At 41.8% G+C, this 19,082-nt stretch overlaps 1 protein-coding gene across 4 annotated transcripts in view; it reads left to right on the forward strand.

Moving 5' to 3' along the window:
* LOC124399213 (teashirt homolog 2) overlaps positions 1 to 19,082 on the forward strand; it is a 45,187-nt gene that overhangs the window by 21,087 nt on the left and 5,018 nt on the right. The window contains exon 1 of one of the 4 annotated variants that reach the window (XM_046870003.1): positions 1,026 to 1,045. The exons of 2 other annotated variants lie outside the window; for them this stretch is intronic. The gene's annotated coding sequence lies outside the window, so the exon portion shown is untranslated. Of the gene's footprint in view, positions 1 to 1,025; positions 1,046 to 3,037; positions 3,058 to 19,082 lie in introns of those variants that run through there. One more of the 4 variants, XM_046870004.1, reaches the window with a different exon arrangement.

Genomic DNA, 19,082 nt, shown 5'->3' on the forward strand with positions numbered 1-19,082 from the left:
TCTTTAAATAGGTGTGAACAAAAGGATCACTGTTGCAATGTCATCTAGCTCTCATACCACAAAAAAAAAGTCCTGCACCACTCCCTTTTTGGCTCCCAGTGAATGTTCCCCTTGAGCAGGCGTTCTGGGTGTTGACCGCCGACCGTGAATGGGCCGTGTTGACTGGCAGCGATCAGTCATGTGCGCTGGAGTAACCTAATGACGCTGAGGCCTAGATTACACTGTAGGGATCATTTTCTCAGAAAAGGAAAGCAAGATTTCAGTCGCCCTGTTTACTCAACTTTGCCGTTCTGTACGTGTTGTCTATAAACGGGATTCTTTTTATAACATACACCCTTTTTATTAAGCTTGTCTGGTGGAAAGGAATGTTAGAGTTTTTTTTTTTAATATAGATTTTAATGAGAGAGAGGGAAAGGGGAGGGAGAGTGTAGATAGATCATTTCTCATCTACTTTGTCGATTCGCATTACATTTTGTTCATCAGATCAACCATGATATGACGTTTGGCTGAATTTCCCGCTATTCCTTCAGCAGGTAGAAGGACCTCGCAGTGTCGACGTGTGCGTTAAAAGCCTGTTTAATTTTTGCTCTCTCCACAAGTCCTAAAAAGAATTTGCAGCAAACCCCGGAAAGTCAAAACACAGCTCACCCACAGAAAAAAAATAGCCAAGGAGCCACTTTGAACAGGCGTCTTTTGAAAACAGCGACCTGATCGGCCCGATTTTTCAGACTCTGCATAAAAACAGTCATTAAATCACTGGGTCGGGGAGCAACACGAGATGATTCGGAGGCGTATTTCAGCACGGGGAGGACAGCGGCGAAGTTTTTAACGCACCCCACTTTTAAGGCAAAGAAGGTGAAAGGACTCGAGAAGTTTGGGGCACACTAGAGGAAAAAAAAAGAGAAAAGTTTTACAGACAAATGAGACGCAGGGGAGTGAAAAATGCAAAGCAGATGTTTTTTGAGCCATTTTAATGGTGATGAAACATTACCGATGCCATTACTAAGCTCTTTTATGGCTCCTTTTAATCCTCTTCCTGCCTGAGGTAAGGAACCCCTTGTGGTGCAAAAAGCAGCCTCTTTGCTTTCGAGCGACAATTTGAAGCCATTTCCAATTCATTTCCTAATCTGCCATAAGGCTTTGCAAGCTTTCCTTTGCAATTATTATTTCTAAGGAGAAAGGGAAAAAAAGTTACTTTACTCAGGTAAATGCATCGCAGGCATGTATGTGCATTTTGTTTATTTTCAAAAGGCACAAATATGGTGGCTGTGTATGGGAAAAAAAGCACAGTATACTGGCTTTTGCCATATCATCGTATCTGTTAACATTCACTTCAGAGTTTCAGAGATAATGGCTGTAAATACGTGTAATAGTAGAAAAGCAGGATATAAACTGTTTTAATGGTAAACTAAAATGGAATAATTAGCAAAGATTGTCACATAGTCTAAATGTGATGGCAATGTAACCCTTGGCTGAGGTAGATTTGTTCCAAGGAAACAAAAAATAAATGGTTTTTTTTTGTTGTTTGTTTTGCCTGTTTGGCAAGTGTAATGTGATACAGATTTTCCCATATCAGAATCAGAATCAAATATATCTCCACATATATTTATCATGCTTTGTTCAGACAAAAAATGCTATGCTGGATCAAGTACTATTTTCAAAGCTGCTAAATAACATGCTGGAAGCCATATTGCTAAACCAAATTAGCAGTGATTAATAGAGTAATTGCTTTTATTCTTTGGATTGTTCCTGCCTCTGCTTGGCTGGCTTGATCAGTAGAAAAAAATAGCTTGTAATTTTCCATCCCATCTTTATTAATGTAGAAGTCCAAGTCCGCATGCATCTAGAAAGAATTCCACGTTTTCGTTTCCGTGCAGAACAACACTCCTGTCCTGTTACTTAAATGTCGATGATAAAATACAAGACCAGGTGCCTCTAGGAGCAGCGCCTCGCGTCTGGTGCGTGCATTAGCCCCGTCTAGCAAAAGCTCACAGGAGCACTTTGAGGGGCCGAAAAAACGAGCAGGAGATGCACTACAAGGCCATATATCACGCCAGTGCGAACGCGCAGCTCATAAATATCTCCATCCCCATCACACCCCTCCTTCCCTCCCTTCCTTTTACAGAGGCCTCTGTGACGGCAATGGCGAAAGGATGTCACTGTCGGAGTGATTGAAAGACCCTCGTCCTGGCCCTGGGCATATCGCGGAGTGGGAGGCCACATACTTGTACTCACATTAGCAGTGGGAATGTGTAAAAAACAAATAATAGCATATAATATAAGCAAAATATGAATATGTAGTATAGTTTTTGGTGTATTATAGACATTTTGCTCCCTTCCCTGTGCAAAAAACATCCAGTGGATCCTAGTGGGATATATGACCATCTATCATTGGGTTAGCAATTAATTTGGAAGCATTTTCAACAATTCATGTGGTTTGTTAGTGATATTTGTTTAGAATAAAATGTATTATTTTAAAGGAACATATCATATCTGGACTCCTATTTAAAAAACCCTGGAAGTGTTGCAGTGATAAATGTAGAAAGATTAAGTGAGACAAGCTGTACAGTCTATACAGGAAGAGAAAAAAAAAAATCTGAGTGAGAAAGTAAAGGGCAAATTCTAGTACGGTGAGCCAAATCCCAGCTTCTCTTTGTTTCTGTTTTTGCTCCCTCCTTCATTTCGATGTCTTTTTTTCAGAGGCCCAGACAGAAATCTCAGATAATCAAGGGCTAGTAATTAGCCTCGCTTGCTTTATTATAATTGGGGGCAGGGGAAGGTTGCTCATTCGCTGAGATTTTTACCCCCTTTCGATAATTGCATACTTTTACCTTGGCCAAGTGGGCCTGCTGATTTCCTCTTTAAAAAAAAAAATAAAAAAAATAAAAAAACAGAAACGTCGTCATCAGCGTATTTCAGAGCTGCTCTGTGTCATTTTTTTTTTCAGTGCAGGGTGGACGCCTCTTTTGAAAAGCGGTGTCTTTTTTTTTTGCCTTTTTCGGCTGTCTCCTTTCTGAGACGGTGGAGCGCTGACGCTGTCCAGGTCCGCCCTGGTTGGTGAGTGAGTGTGCCGTCGAGAAAGGGAGAGTTTATTTCCTGTTCTTGTGAATCATATATCAGTACAATTCCCCACTGAGCTGTTTGGCAACGGTGGAATGACGGGTGTCATTTATCACACGGTCTGAAAGAGGTTGTGGGAAAAGGGATTTGAATTCTTTCTGAGGTGTGTGCGTACGCTGAATCCTCCTTAGTGGGGGATCATTAAATGAAGGGGGAGGGGAGGGGGTTGTTCAGCGAGAGACACTGCTTTGGCATCTGTGTGTGTTTTCAAGTGGATCAGCCGTGCAAATACTTAATGGTCAAGTAATCCAGCATGGTCTATTTTTTTTTTACAATCATAAGGATAAAAAGGCTAATTATTGCATAGAGAACTATTTTTAATTTCAGGCTTCCAGACGATGGCAATCTGATCGCCATATTTTGTCCCGTCAATGAATAAGCCGTGATTGAAGCGTTCGTTTAGGATCCTAGCGCCTTAAGATTAAATCAGCGTTTCGTAGATCATACTGCGAATCCAACAGTTTGCACAGCTCTCTCCGTGAAGTAGCATCTGCCTAATGAGAAACAGCAGACGCTATCAAACACGGCTCTGTCGCTGACACTCCCTGTCATCAACATACGATTTCTCACATACCATACATGTTGATCACATAAAATGATTTCTGATGCACTGTCAGCAGCTCGTCCTCGACTTGCCACCAAAATATGTTGAGGTTTGATTTTCCCTGCAAGTAAAAACACCATTCTCACCCCCAACAGTGGCGCACAAGCACGTGTAGGGCACACGCAGTGTTTATTACGCCGTTTTTTTTCATACGTGTGTATTTATTAGTATGTACAAGTCGGATTGATCTCGGTTCAAATCTGAAATTGAATTCATTCAGCCAAAGGGGGGGACAAGGAAAATATACACAACCTAACCACAGGATTGCAAGATTTTCATATTTCAAGGCTCGCTGCGACTCGGTAGCGGCTCCGGGGGTAAAATAAAATATTAGGACGTTGCCAGAATAGTTCGGATTTCATCCATATCTCATGGGGAGGCCGCAAGACAGCGAAGAAGCGAGGAGAAAACAAGTGCCAGTGAAGTCTGCTCATCTCCATACTGAAAGAGAGGAGAAAAACATCTCTAAGCATTTTTCTAAATAATTTATTTTTTGTCATTGAATCTCTGTTTTGTTTTTTTGTCACGAAATACACGCTTACCTGGCAATATAATAAGAGATAATGTCTGAATCAGACTTTTGCACCATCAAGGAATATCCAGGTTTGTTTTTTTGATGCTCAAACAACCCTATACCCTCACTGCGCAGCTCCTTGAATGAACTGCATGTGTTGACATTGTTTTATCAACTCATCCAAATGTTTAATTGCAATTACAGTCCGTGATGGCTCCCCAAGGGGCATATGATTACAATTAGAAAAAGGGAGGAAATGTTAATTAATTAGACTACTCATAGAGGAGAGGCTTAAACCTGACTGTAGGACACCTCTGAGGACTGGCACTTTATTAAGTATGCTTTTTTCCCTTTTTTTCCAGACGTCCTTTTCTAAAAATAGGATTTGAAAAAATAACAGAGGCATCTCATTTGCATTTTCTATGATGCACAATTATTTCTCACTTTTCTTTTTTAAGTCGTCACCTAATGTGGACAGATTGCGAGATGTTTATTTTCAGACGATGTACCGCACTTTTAGATAGCACCCATTTTTGGCAGCCTAAGCCGCTAACGCGGCCGATTGTCTTTAACACAATGGCTAAGTGGGCGAAAAAGACAGCCTTTGTTCATTCTGTTCATTATTTCAAGCCGTGAAATGAAAGGAAAAAGTTCACCTTTTCTACCGGACACAGCACAGCAGTCAGTGGGGGTTATAAGGCCACAGCCTTCAGCAGGAAAAAAAACATTCATCTCATTTGTGACAATTGTCTGTGATTGATGACCCAACCTTTACTTGCTGAGCTGGTGTGTTTGTTGCCATGTAATTGTCTTCCAGATGGCTGGGCTAAGTGTTCATTAACACACTTACGGTCACGTCGTTAAAACGGATGGCTCGGGCACCAGTTTCTTAAAAGGCACAGGCCGTCAGACTCTTAACTTTTTTTTTGAAAAGCAAACCAAAAACAGAAAGATGTCAGTGTTGTTTTATTCCAAAAGCCTTCATGCTAAGCCTAATTATTTTGAATTAAAAGAACTAAAGCCCTGGAGTTCAAAGACCACCACTACTACTACTACTACTACTACTACTACTACTACTACTACTACTGCTAATACTACTGCCACTACTACTACTGCCACTACTGCAACTATTACTACAAATGCTACTGTTGTACTACTACTACTACTACTACTACTACTACTACTAATAATAATAATAATAATTTTAGTAAATCTACTACTACTACTTTTAGTAGTTCTACTATGACTACTACTATTACTTCTACTACTACTACTACTACCACTGCTACTGCTACTACTGGTAGTAGCTCAGTCGTTAAGACACTGGACTTTGAATTAGAAGAACATAAGTTCAGATCCCAGCATAAACAAAGCTGCACTGGACCTTGAGCAAGGCCCTTAACCATTAGCTGCTTAGTTGTAAGTCGCTTTGGATAATGGTCATGGTGCCAAATGACATAAATGTAAATGTACTTCTACTATTACTACTGCTGCTACTTCTACTACTACTACTTTTAGTACTTCTATTACTACTACTACTACTACTACTACTACTACTATTACTACTACTGCTATTACTCCTCCTACTGCTAATACTTCTTATAATGCTACTACTGCTACTAGTTTCTAGTACCTCTATTTCTGTTACCACTACTGCTTCTGCTACAACCACTATTACTGCTACTAGTTCTAGTACTTCTTTACTGATGCTACTATTACTGCCTATACTACTACTTCTACTGCTATTACTGCTGTTACTACTACTACTGCTATTATTATTACTGCCTCTACTACTACTGCTACTACTATTACTGCCTCTACTACTACCACTACTACTGCTACTACTATTACTGCTTTTACTACAACTACTACTACAACTGCTACTACAACTGCTTCCTGTAATTCTACTTCTGCTACTGCTAAAATTGTTAAGTTTTACATATGGTTTGGTGCTGTTAGTAGAAAAGTGATTAGGATGGGCTAGCTAGCTATTTAATCAGAAATGCAATAGTAAAAATAAAAGGATTTTGCATGCCTTTTTTAAATGGAAAGCTTGCACAAGTATGATAATAAAGAGATTTGAATAGACATCACTGGACATCATGGCAGTGTATGGTTGTGTAGAAATGATTTATTCATAAACCCTTCTACGTTCCAAATTCTCCCTTTATCTCAAAACAGATTATGAAATTTTGCTATCATTCGTCTCCGAAGGTTTTCCAGCGCCAACGTGGGTATTTGTAAAAGCCTCTCGTATTTGTAAACAGCATCTTAAAAGTGGTGTGAGGGATGAGTGTCACCCTCAGTCTAAGTGCAGTAGGACTATGGAGAAAGAGAGAGAGAGGCAACGCGAAAGAAGCAGTGAGAGAGAATGGATCTAGGTGGCAGCGGTAGTCATCAATCACGTCCCCTCGAGGGGAGGTGCAGCTAAAGCTGGACTGAAGTGCTATCTGTCAGCTGCTGAGATACAGACGCAGCCGTATCGCTCCTCCATCGGCTTCCAGCGGCACCCACGGCCGTGTAAACATACGCAGGTGTGAGCTTAGCTTAGAGCTCAGCCAGCTTCTCCCTGCTGACGAGGTCACTGGGATAATGCTTCGGCGCTAAGCTGCGAGAGATGCAATGTTTTCGGTTGGTTCATTTTCTTAGAGACCGTGACACTCGTGCGATGATGATTGATAGCTGGAAGTGATCGCCAAAAACCCAATAGGTTTAGCCACAAATTGGGAACGGGTTTCCGTTCCTGTTTCTCAAGTTGAAGGTAATGTTCGATGGGTGTACCGGAACTAAGTTATCAAATGCACCACATCTTTTCAATTAATTTACATTATTTGAAAATTGTTTACTCTGTAGTATCAGCCCACAGGGGTCCTGTGGATGGGGACTGTCAGGTTAAGAAAGTCGTTTTAGAAATATGCGCTGCCATTAGCCGTGTCTTACTGTTGAATAAAGCCACCAGGCGTTTCTCTCTCCCTTGTGATGTCGAGCAGCAGCTGTCGATAGCTAGCAAGATGGATAGCCATTCTGCATGCCTATTGATTCGGTACAGGCCAGAGGTATAAGTATCATTTGTCATTTCTGGAATGTTGCGGAGCCCTAGTTAAAACCCAGAGATGAGGGAGATGGCCATTGCCAGCGGCTGGAGGGGGAGAAGGGGGGTGTACGCAGAGGAGCAGGTTGTCTGGCCCTTTGATAAATGGCTAGACGGCTTTTTGGTTTTGACCGAGAACGGAGGGAGAGCTCTTTTTAAGTGGCTATTTGCTTTCACGTCCCTCCAAGAACAACAAGACAGTGGGGTCCGTAGGTCCGGGAGCATGGCTTCCTCACATCCTGCAAGCAGGGTGGTCCAAACCGATAGGCTTTTACTGTAGAAAGTGTAGCTTGACAGGAAAGGTTATGTTAACATCACAAATGCTGTAGCTCAGCATTAAAGAGAAAATCCATCCTGTGCAACTCACATGCCTGTTGGCCAGTTCCACTTAAGTTTCACCGCAAAGAAGATTCAACTTCAAAAGTTCCGGTTTCATGCTAACACCACTCTCATAGAGCTCTAACTAGCTGAGCTGTATTGCAGAATACTTTTTTTGGTATTTCCGACCTTCTTCATTAGAAGTTCTTATGTGTAGACACTAAGTACAATGTTGAGTGATCCACAAAACTCTTGCTCTTTTATTTAAGATCGTTAAATTAGTTTCACCCTCTTTTAAAACTGCGCACGGACGCCACCCTCTTGCGACAGACTTCTCAGAACGCAAAGCCTTGCAGCAAATTAGCACCAGAATTGCTAAAACATTACAAATACTTCAAACACGGAGTCAAAGAAGCTGGAGTTGTCCTATAATGGTGAGCTGGAAAGAAAGAACGAAAAGGAAGACGTTGATGATCTGCGACAACACTCGACCATCCCGAACCCCATTTGCAGAGTATATACGTCAATTAGTATTCAATAACCATTAGTCCGTTTGCCAGAAGAGGGATACGACAAACGAATAAAAAAAGTAACGTTTGTCAGTCAAACCCCAAGCGGCTCTTCAGAATCCACGGCGCCTTTCGTTTTGATTATGTTGTGTATTTGGGCACATGGCCAGCGGGAAAGCCGACTTCATTACTATATGGATCATCTTTTAAGACCGTTTAAGATCATAGGGTCACGAGTCGAGTAAATAATGAGCACTCCCAGACAAAGCGACTCTGAAGTCTATCGAGCTCCTCGGTTCATTTGGCTGGAAAGACTGAAGCGGACACACGAATCATTATTCGACTCAAAAATCTTTCTTGTCTCGAGCACCCTTTTTTTCCGTGTGCCGTTGATTTTTGTGCATGCTTTCTCTTTTTTAAGACACCATCATCTTCGGGAAAAAAAGATGAAGTTTCTTAAAATACCGCACGGCTGCGCCGGAGGAGAGCAGGCAGCAGAGTGTTGCGGGGAACGCAGCAGCAAGACATGAAAATCCTCAAACGGAAGAATGACAAGTAATTACTTCAGGTGTCCATCAAGCCGTGTTTGAAAATGTCAGTATGGGATCAGACATGATAGATGTACAACTTCACAATATGCAGAAAATAATTACTCATCCCAACGGTGCAGAAAAAGTGTGTGTACGTGTGTGTGTGTGTGATGTGATGGGGGGGTGTTTGTATGTATGTGTGGCATTGATACCTCACGCTAGGCCTTGTGTATGTGCCACAGCATTGCGCAGCAGGAGCACTATTGTTGCCTGGGTTTCATTTCGAACGGCCAAAATGTCATCGTCCAGCTGGAGGTGGATTTTATGTGTTCCAGCAAGTGGCCAGATACACGCACACACACACACACCCACACAGGGATGCCTGCAAGACCATGGTACAAGGTTACAAACTAAAACACAGCGACTCAAGGCCAAGTCAAGAGGAGGTCTGGCCTCTGACGCAAAGCTCATGTCATTTTCTTTCGAGAGCGCGACAAGCTGTGACATAAGAAACACTGCAGCCAGCGTGAAAGAGCCATCTGAACAGTCAATGCCTCATTGTTGACTTTCAGTGATCATCACTGGGTTTTTGAGGAGAAATGTGAAAGGAGTGAAGCAAAACTCTGTCCTGGTGCCAACAAAACACTGCTATACACATTTGCTCTCTCTCACCCTGTGGTCGCTTTGGCAGTAAAGAAAAACCTCAAATTTGATTTATCATTGATATCAGTGGAGCGGCCATCTCTTACAGCTCCAGGGTTCCCCCCAGGTTTGATCCAGGGACCATATGGGTTTCCTTTGGGTTCTCAGGTTTCCTTCCAGCTATACAAGCAAGAATATCAGTGAGTGAATTGCCTGTTGGTATGAATGAGTAAAAGATTACGCTGTTACCAGATGTGCCTGTAGATTTGTCCTTTGCTTGTATGTTAAGTGCACGGATTGCTATCTTTTCCTCTACCAGAACAAACAGGCCAAGCGCGTTCAACTCCAAGACAGATGTTCTGGATTACTTTCACCTCGCTGCTCCATTGTGTGCAGTTTGGAGGAGCCCAGCTGATGCAGAATGCCAAGCTTTCAGGCTGCCACCGCTCCCACTGCGCTCATCTCTCTCTTTCTCTCTCTGTCGTTCCCTCTCCTTGTTCCCTCCTTCCCCTTTTCTGACATCCATCAGGACCTGGCAGAAGAGGAGATGCTCGGGAAACTGTCCTCCCAAAGTTTGACCCGTCGTGTTTGCTGTTTGCACTTGTCACTGTAACAATGGACTGACAAATGGCCATATTTGAGTCAAACATTGGGAGTGTATGTGGGTTAGAATGTGTGTGTGTGTGCAACCAGGGGCATTAAAGAAAAGAAAATGTGAAATGTGGGCATTCTTGGTGGAAGTCACAAAGGTAATTCAGGAAATTAGACACATCAGAAGAGGACAAAAAAGAGTGTAGGTATTTCACAATCGGAAATTGAACTTGAACTCGATCCTTTATTTTTTATTTTTTGTCCACTAAGAAGTGCGATAAGAGCCGAGGATGGTGCCATGCTGCATTTTTAAACATGACTGATATCACCACCCAAAGCTCGGAGAGAAAGAGAGAGAGAGAGTGACTGAGAGAGGGGGGGGAGAGAGGACCACATGTTCACTTTTTAATTAAGGCTCGCTAGTGTAACTCGTCAATGTACATTATTGGAAGAATGAGCATCAATGCCATTGCTTTTTCTCCCCCTCCTTTATCTCTGTCAATGATTCAAAGACATGATTTATGGTCGCGCGCCGTCTTTCAGGATCATCCATCAAAAGCACCGCAGCTCCGCCGCCCAGCCGCCCGTTGTAAATCATTCTGAAAGCCTGTCACTCATTTCCATTAGCCGTTCCTCTGTCCCTCCCTCCCACCCTCCCTCCCTTCCTCTCTGCTTCTTTCGCTCGGGTTCTCTCTTACCCCTTTTTCCTCTTCCTTTCCACCACCACCCTACCCCCACCTTAAACCGTTGCAGGATATCTGTTCCATCTCAGCGCCTCGTCTGCCCTCCCTATTTTCCATAAATTAACCGTTTTCAGCCTGAGAACGGGCTGCACCGCACTCATCTAATGAGAGACATTTCGTCCCACCTCCCACTCCATTATGGCTAATGGACAACCATGCAACTCAATAACAGGACAAGAGTAAACGGAAGAGAAGTGATCTCAGGTAGGGCGTGAAACGGCAACGTCACGGTTACTGAAGAGAAGGTGAGATGGAACCACGTAGCGGAACCTATGGAGATCAGCTGTGAACACTAGAACGGACAAGACATGACAGGATCAGGAGGAAGCGTTGGAAGGAAATAAAACGGTTCATCCGCATGACATAATGAGGCTAGGCATGCGTATGGTGCATGTTCAACAAACACAAAGTTCCCCTTAAACAAAAAACACCGTTACAAAATTAGACATCTGTCTAATTTTACTAATGGCTAAGCATCTGATTTCACTCAGAGGGAGCGTTCCAGCCTGATGGATTATTCACTGTAGCATAATTTACCTCTGATTAAGCACATGTCCTTTACAAATGTGACTACTTACCTTCTTCATCACCATGCAGATCGAAAGCCACAGAACAAATAATGTGTTTTTCTGCTGCCAAAACAGCGCAGAAGTGGATTAGTCATTCATGTCGCAGGAGCTGATTTATCCACTATGTCAGAACGAGAGTTAAGGAAATGACTCATGGTATTTCATTGGGTGTTGAAGAATCAGGCGAAAATGGACAAGGATGGAAGTGACATTTCTTACTAACCTGCCAAGCATTCGGGGTTCTAGAAGGTTCCGTAAAAGCGCTCTGTATGGAGTGCATAGAGGCGTAGTCTTTCAAGAAGCAGTGAATAGTTTAACTCTAGGAAGGTCTGTCAGTCTCTCACACTTCACTAAGGGGAGCTTTGTGGCCTTTCAGTTGTTTGGCTTCCTTTTTCATTCTAATCAACTCGATATCAACGCGACAAAATATCCCCTTACTGCAGAAGTGCAGCTTTAAGAGATGGGGGTGGGGGGGGTTTAGATTTTTGTATTTATTTATTTATTTATTTTCCCAGGGACGAGTTTGCCAACCCATCTCACAATCCAGGCCGGCAGTGTGTACTGTCACGGATTGACAATGCTCACCAGGCGAATCTTGAAGTCAGTGCTTCGCAGGGACTAGCGGGCCTAATCATTACGCCGAGGGTGCCTGACAACAGCTCGCGACAAATTTGCCATTAAAATGAATGCCAATGGAGAGGACTATGTTTTGGAGGCATTTTCCCTCCCATTCAGTGCATCTTCCCACTAGCTTTTTTTTTTTTGGCGGGACAGGCTTCCTTCGGTTTCTTTTCACACGTGCCACCAAACAGCCTTTGGTCTCTCCAGAAACTGACAGCACGACGCTCCTGGCACAGATTTACCTGCGAGCCTCATTGCATTTAATGAAAGCCGGAAAAAGTGGCAATCTCCTATTAATGAACTTGGTATATATATATATATATATATATATATATATATATATATATATATATATATATATATATATATATATATAAATAAAAATGCCTCCTTTGCTGAAAACCAAACAAAAAATGCTTGTATAAGGCAAAGTGGTGTCTGGAGCCTGGCCAGAATCTAATGAAAGATCCACCATGGGCTAGAGGGAGGGTTCGGAAGAAAAAAATGGAGTCAGGAAAAAATACAAATTGTTCTAATCTCTCTTTTCTTCACGAGTGCAAGAACCACCAACCTTAATGAGAGATTTTAGAGTCAGTGTCCTCAAGACAAATCTGGAAAAAATCAGCCAGAAGTCATCACTGTCACTCAAACATTGTCAAAGTAATTTCCTTCAGCTGTCGTATAGGCTTTTGAAAAGTGTCGACCATCAGCCCAAACATGTTGTCTATCCACAGAGTCAGTTTGAAATCATTTAACACCTCTAGACCCAATCTGTGAAAATAAAGCGGCAGAGACAAAGGCAGGTTTTACGACATATTCTGTGCGCCTACTTCTTTGCCTTTTGAAAGTCATCTTTACGTCCATGCTTCTATATGTGTCAGCGAAGGTGACTGAGACTAAAAAGGCCACACAAGAGCTTTGTTTCATATCAAGCAGAGGACAGGCTCGGGGAGTCCCAGCGGATCTGTTTCCGCTAGCAGTTTTTGCCTACTTCCACTCGTCGAGGACACTGCCAAGCGCATACAATGCCAGCGAAGGGAGCCTGTTTGGGGGGGGGCGGAAAACAATGCACAGGTTTTCTTCCCTCTCATGGTGTGACATTTGATAATGTCATGATCTACTACTAGCGCGATCTGTTCTGGATGTCTTAGCTCACTAGATGTTTAAATGCTTTTGTGAAACATTCGCGTTCCATATACCCAAACTTTCCCACAATCGTGGAGTGTTGTGAGAAAATCCATAGGTAAATATCAAGCGGAACAGCAGACAGTGTGTTAGCCTACGCTGAGGTGCTCGTGTTTGGCTAATCCTCTCTGCAGGTGTCGTGAGATGCATTGTAAACCTCAGCCAGGCTACACAGGCTATATCCTGCTCTCGTTTCAGCTTGTAAAAAAAAAAAGCACAGCTAAACAAAAGCAAGGCTAATCAGGCTCAGAGGAGGAGACGGCTGCCTTAAAAGAAAAAAAGTGCTTTCTGTCTCAGCCATGCAAACATTCCTGCGCGACATTCGATCAGGGAAATTGGTAGCGAAGCAAGATGGGCTTTTATTAGCACTGCCCCTGTTTGCTTGACTGGTCAGGTGTATATGTGTGAGAAAGAGAAAGAAATGTGTACAGTCTATGGTTGGGAGTTTTAAGCTTGATAAGACCTCAAACAAGACACTTCAGCAATTTGTCTTTCACTGTGAAAAGTTGATTTTGGATTGAAACAGACTTCAGACCCTGGGAAGGCTAGCGGACATGGAGAAGTGTGACCCGAACAGTGCATTATTCATGATGAGTAATAAATGTTCTCCACGTCCAGCCTTTCAGTCTGATTCGCCTTCAGATTACAGAAAACGTAGTTCATTAATGTGTAGTCGGAAACAGATGGGTCATCATTTACAGTTTCAGTTACACATTGAGCTTATGCTGAGAAGGACATGTCTCAGCACAGGCCCTCGGTTCAACAGTAAAACTGAAACCGATTCTGGGGAAGTAAATGGGAGATTCAGCAGGAGGTTAAAAAATAGAACAAGTCACTCAGTCAGTCAGGATTTGACACATTTATTTTGGTAGCGTTGTTAAGCCTCGGCAGTCGGGATCGATGTGTGGATTCTTTTAAAAGGCAAGGAATGAAATTAACCGATGAAGCAATCATGATTAGAAAAAAACAGGCCATTAACTGATACTTTTAAAAATAGTCCTTCGTTATGAAATAATCATGGCCTGATCAGAGTTATTAAAACTATTGGTCACTTTATTGATTTGAGGCTACGATAATATCTTAGGTGATTCATTGATATCATTCGTAGCATAGTTTGTGGGAGCCTACGATTTCTTTTGCAAATGCTGAAAAGTCAGGAAATAACAAGTAAAGCTTCTCAGACATTACTTAATTTTGCATTTATTATTTATAACTTGTGCTTGACTTAGCTGTGAATTTGCTTCACATGTCAGAATTGGACATTTTTCTCACTCCCTCCTCCCAACCCCCTTTTAGATTTTTTACTAGGTTTGAGGAAAAGAAAATGGGCCTGTTGTCTCCTCATAACAAGAACATAGAAGTGTCTTCTCAGAGCTCGAGTGGCACGAATTGGTCGTCTGCTCTCGCCATCTCTACCTGTACTGGGTGGAAAGTGATAAGAAGCATCCTTGATTTCTTTGATGCAGGAAAAATGCGCAGCTGGAGTCGCCTTTCGTCCGCGAGCGTCGCAGCAACTCCACGGCGTGCACGCCTCTGCACCTCGCATCGACTTGGGAACCCAGAAGTTGATTATATTAGAGCATTAAATATTTAACGCGCGCTTGTATGAAAGCCAGGCATTTATCCGCATGAACGGCTTGTGTTTAGCGAAGGACGTAATGCACTTTAAGTTACATCTCCTTCATGCATACAAAAATGAACTCGAATCTAGTGCCTGTCCACTTTCCAGTCTGAAACCTGGAAGACACACACACACAAATACACAGTGGAAAGAGGTTTCCTACCGACTACAATAGCTCTGTAATCAACTGTAATGTCCGTAAGTGTGCATGAGCGTCTGGCTTCGGATCGCACATGTCTGTGGAGAAAAAAAAAAACACAAATATAATCTTCCGCTTTGTATTAGATTGGATTTCCAGCCATGTTATAATGCTTTGTGTATGTTTTTTGGCAGCCATAAAGTGATTATGAGCTTTTTAAACCAGCAGCTCTGGCTATTCTCACCTCATCTTGACACATAACAGAGCTGGCAAATGTTTGCACAGCTCTGTCTTTGCCGGCTGCTCAATAGTGGTAAATGGTTTAATTGAGCCTGTTACGGATTAACCGAGGAAGCGTTTTTTTCTTCTTTAAAAAAATTGCTGTAAATGAGCTTGGCTTGTTAATTATGGAAATTTTATCAGACCGTATCAAAAGTCTTGTACCCATGTATAAGTCAATAAATACATTTATTAATTGAATGCTAAATAAGCAAACAAAACAATTTCAGCAGATTGTTAGAACTAATGCCTTCCATGTAGACCTTTCTGAGAGGTCTTTGTTATTGTATATATATATATATATATATATATATATATATATATATATATATATATATATATATATATATATATATATTTATTTATTTATTTATTAATTTATTTATTTATTTTGTAATAAATACATTCTAACATTTTTGCGATATGTAATATATATATGTGAAAATATTTCAAATGCTGAATATTATCATATTGCATTTTTTCTCCTATTTTTGTTAGACATAAAATTAATATATCGTCAAACAGTATCTTTGTATCATGATACGCGTGCTGTATCGCATAGAGATGCCTTCTGAGAATGGTGATGTGATATTTTTCTCATATCGCCCACCCCCGTGTGCACAGGGACTTTTCAAGCCCACTCAGAACTTTGCCCACATCTAACAAAGAACGTTTGCGTCCAACATTTTTTTTATTGTGCTATATAGCAGGAAAGGAAGCAGGCCAGAATAAATGAGAGCTTTTTGGTGCTACTGCGATTTATCAAAGTCTCCTTGTGCTGCAACTCTGCTGGTTGTAAGACTCTTGAACTCTATATAGGGCACCATCAGGTAAATCCACAGCGGACTTGGCTGTCATAGCTGATGACAAAAATCAATAACCAAACCAATAGATCCGACAAAGAAAGGTGCGCCTCTGTTCGTTCAAGCCGAGCACGAGATTTCAACAATCTCCTGACCCGGGTCGTTAGCATTTGTCTGAGTGTGCTACGTGTACGTGTGTACGTGCACACTGCATTCTTATGTGAGACACGACAGCCCTGTCTGTCTGTTCCCCTTCGCTCTGTCTTTCTCTCTCTTTCTCTCTCTCTCTTTTTTTTTTTTAAAGCATGGCATAAATCCAGGAGATGAAAATGTCATGGAGCAGGTTCATTTTGCAAAGAGGTTTTGATTGCCATGCGCGTGTAATTGATTGTCCCAAGGACAGGGGGAAATCTAGAAATGTCATAACAGCCTCTGCTTAGGTCGCTCCCACTGCTAGGCAATCAATGAGAAGTAAAAAGAGCTATCGATTGGCGTGGGGCGAAGAAAAAAAGGAAAAGGAAAAAAAAAAACCTGTAGCCTGAGATGGGCAAGCGAGCCACGGCGAAAGTGCCCTAGACGCGCAGAGCTGTCAGCGGCACCTCGAAATGAGCGTCTCGCATGAAGATAGTGTTACCTCTTGGGCCCTGAATGGTGCCGCTGTCTCCTGGACACAAACGTGCTCCTGATGAAAATGTTACAGCTACGGGGATATACTGTACGTCGAAGTGCCGAACGCTAGTAACACTACCAGAAGGGCATGTAGGAAGGTCGGCTTTGACTTGACACAGAGATAGCCGAGCCTTCAGGGTGACGGAAGTAACTACATTGTTTCGGAGGGCCTGCGATTATACAATACTCTCTAAATGGAAGCAGATCAGAGCCCTTGACAGATTTCCTTCTAAAACACACTCCCAGCATGAAATTCTAGCCGTATGACTAGAAGCGCAGTTAAAGAGCACTTGTAATTAGGCAACACCACACAACGCTGTAGTTTCTCCATGGTTTATACACTTGCAGGCTCTTGATTGACAGCTTTACACCAAACACAACTAGGTCTTTCGCACCGAAGGCGATTAACTTGTGTAATTCCTAAACGCCAGCTCCATTGAGAATTCAGATATTGACCACCCTTGGCTTAACGCTGTGTCAAAATGTCTGACAGAGTTGAATAATATTTTCAAATCCCATTTCCAATCCCAGTTGATGTATTTTGTTATGGTTGTTTTGCATTAAGAACGTGATCAATCAAACACAAATCTTTTCATAAGTGTCCAAGAAATTTGTCTTGGTGTTAAACAGAGCAACAGTTCAATATACACAATAAAGTCATTATAAAGTCAAATATACTTCCTGAATTATTGCCAAAGCCTCTAATACATCTTAATTCTTAAGAGCTTATTCTGAAAGTAATCAAATGTGAGTTTACCAATAAAAACAAATACACAAGTCACCAGAAGACTGTGGTCGCTTCTCTTGGCGCTATGTTCATCATGTACAATGAAGAGTCATATTTTGGTTGGCCTAATAGTCCTTCTGTGTTATTTTTTTTATTTTTAGCATTATTGAAGTTGATATTATCAGACTGTATACTGTAGTGATGTGGGTTTGTTGGCATTTCCTCTATTAGCCATACCTTCAAAACAGGAGAACTTAGGTTGGGTAGTTAAGATTAGCTCCCTCTTCTGAGGAAAAGTAAATGTGTTTATGGTTGCTAGTTGATAACAATTAAATCAAAGACTCTTCATGTACAGCTTGTGTGTGTGAATCATACGTGATCTACCCAGCGTACGCTCGGCTGTCTCATCCTGCACAGCTATTTGGCCGACGACCAGCGAGCTCTTGAAATCGAGGTCTTGTTATGCCAAGAGTCCGTTCCAATGGATTAATGTTATAAACACTTCAAGGGGCTGATTTATGACAGACACCTTAGGTTTCTTGACCTTTGCATATCTCTGCCTGAAGATATAAATTTGTTTTGACACAGATTGGAGGCTTTACAGGAGTTTATGACATGCTAAATCTCAGCATCAGCATGCCAGCTATGCCCCTGTTTTGCGAGCCTATTTAAGTCGAAGGCAGCGCTTTTTTTCACGAGTTTGAAAGAGCGCAGAGCACCAAAACAGCCTTGTATCATCGCTTTACCTGATAACAATTCCTAAATTCCGAGAGGGTTAAAAACACAAGGGTGCTCCTCGCATTTTTGCACCACTTAGGCTAAGTTAAAATAAAATACGGGCTAGTGAGCATTGATAAAAACCAATACAAATGGTCCCTGTCTTAGTTCAAGTTATGCTTTGCTTGTTTTATTGACTTAAACATCAATGATTGATGGTGGAAGCATGGGATTTCATTGTAATTACCCCGGCTGCGGTATTGTGTCCTGATGTCGCCGTTGCAGTTTAGCACAGCAGACCAGCCTAACTCTTAATGTCTTGAGGGCCTGTGCCCTTGCATTTGATCTTGTATTCTGGATCCCTGCTGCTTGGCAGAGATCAGAGGCTGGCAAAAAGAAGCTTACTCTTACAAATGGCTTAGGGAGGAAATGGCAATGGGATTTTTTTTTTCCAAGACATCTGGGGGGGCTTGAGGTTAATATAGGCTTTTGATGGCATTAAAAAACAGTGGCGTATTCAGCTTCAAAACAGTGCATCAGTGTTGAAAAGAGTGGCTCTTTTATATTTTGTATAAAATGATGATTATAAGGTCTAATCGTAGTTGTGGCAAAGAAAGTGCATTGGAATTAATCGTGAACATGTTTGGTTTTAGATAAAACAATCGCAATTAATTTGAAAGGTCAAGGCTAAATTAAAATGTAAATTGCTGTAGATTTACTTAGAGTTCAGGGTAATTAGTAGCTGCATTGGCATATCCGTAGTGTCAGAAAGCATCATTTATTAAAGCTTAATTACTTTAGTAGAGAGAATTCGCCCTGAGTCTCTGATCTCAGTTCAACTACATGTAGCAGTTCTATACTGTATTGTCCCCTGCGTGTTCTTACAGCCTAGCTCATATAAACTTAATTGTTTTCCTCATACAGTTAAAAGTTCATCAGAGCAATCCAGGGGCCTATAGAAAGAATATCTGTAAAAAAAAAAAAAAAGTTTTGTTCCCATCATTACCACTGCTATTTAATGATGTCACGTGCAGAAATATCCCATTCTGTTTGTAAGACCTGAAAGCCTATATGAAAATACAAATTGTGG

This window comes from Silurus meridionalis, chromosome 16 (genome assembly GCF_014805685.1).
Source record: "Silurus meridionalis isolate SWU-2019-XX chromosome 16, ASM1480568v1, whole genome shotgun sequence".
Taxonomy (NCBI): domain Eukaryota; kingdom Metazoa; phylum Chordata; class Actinopteri; order Siluriformes; family Siluridae; genus Silurus; species Silurus meridionalis.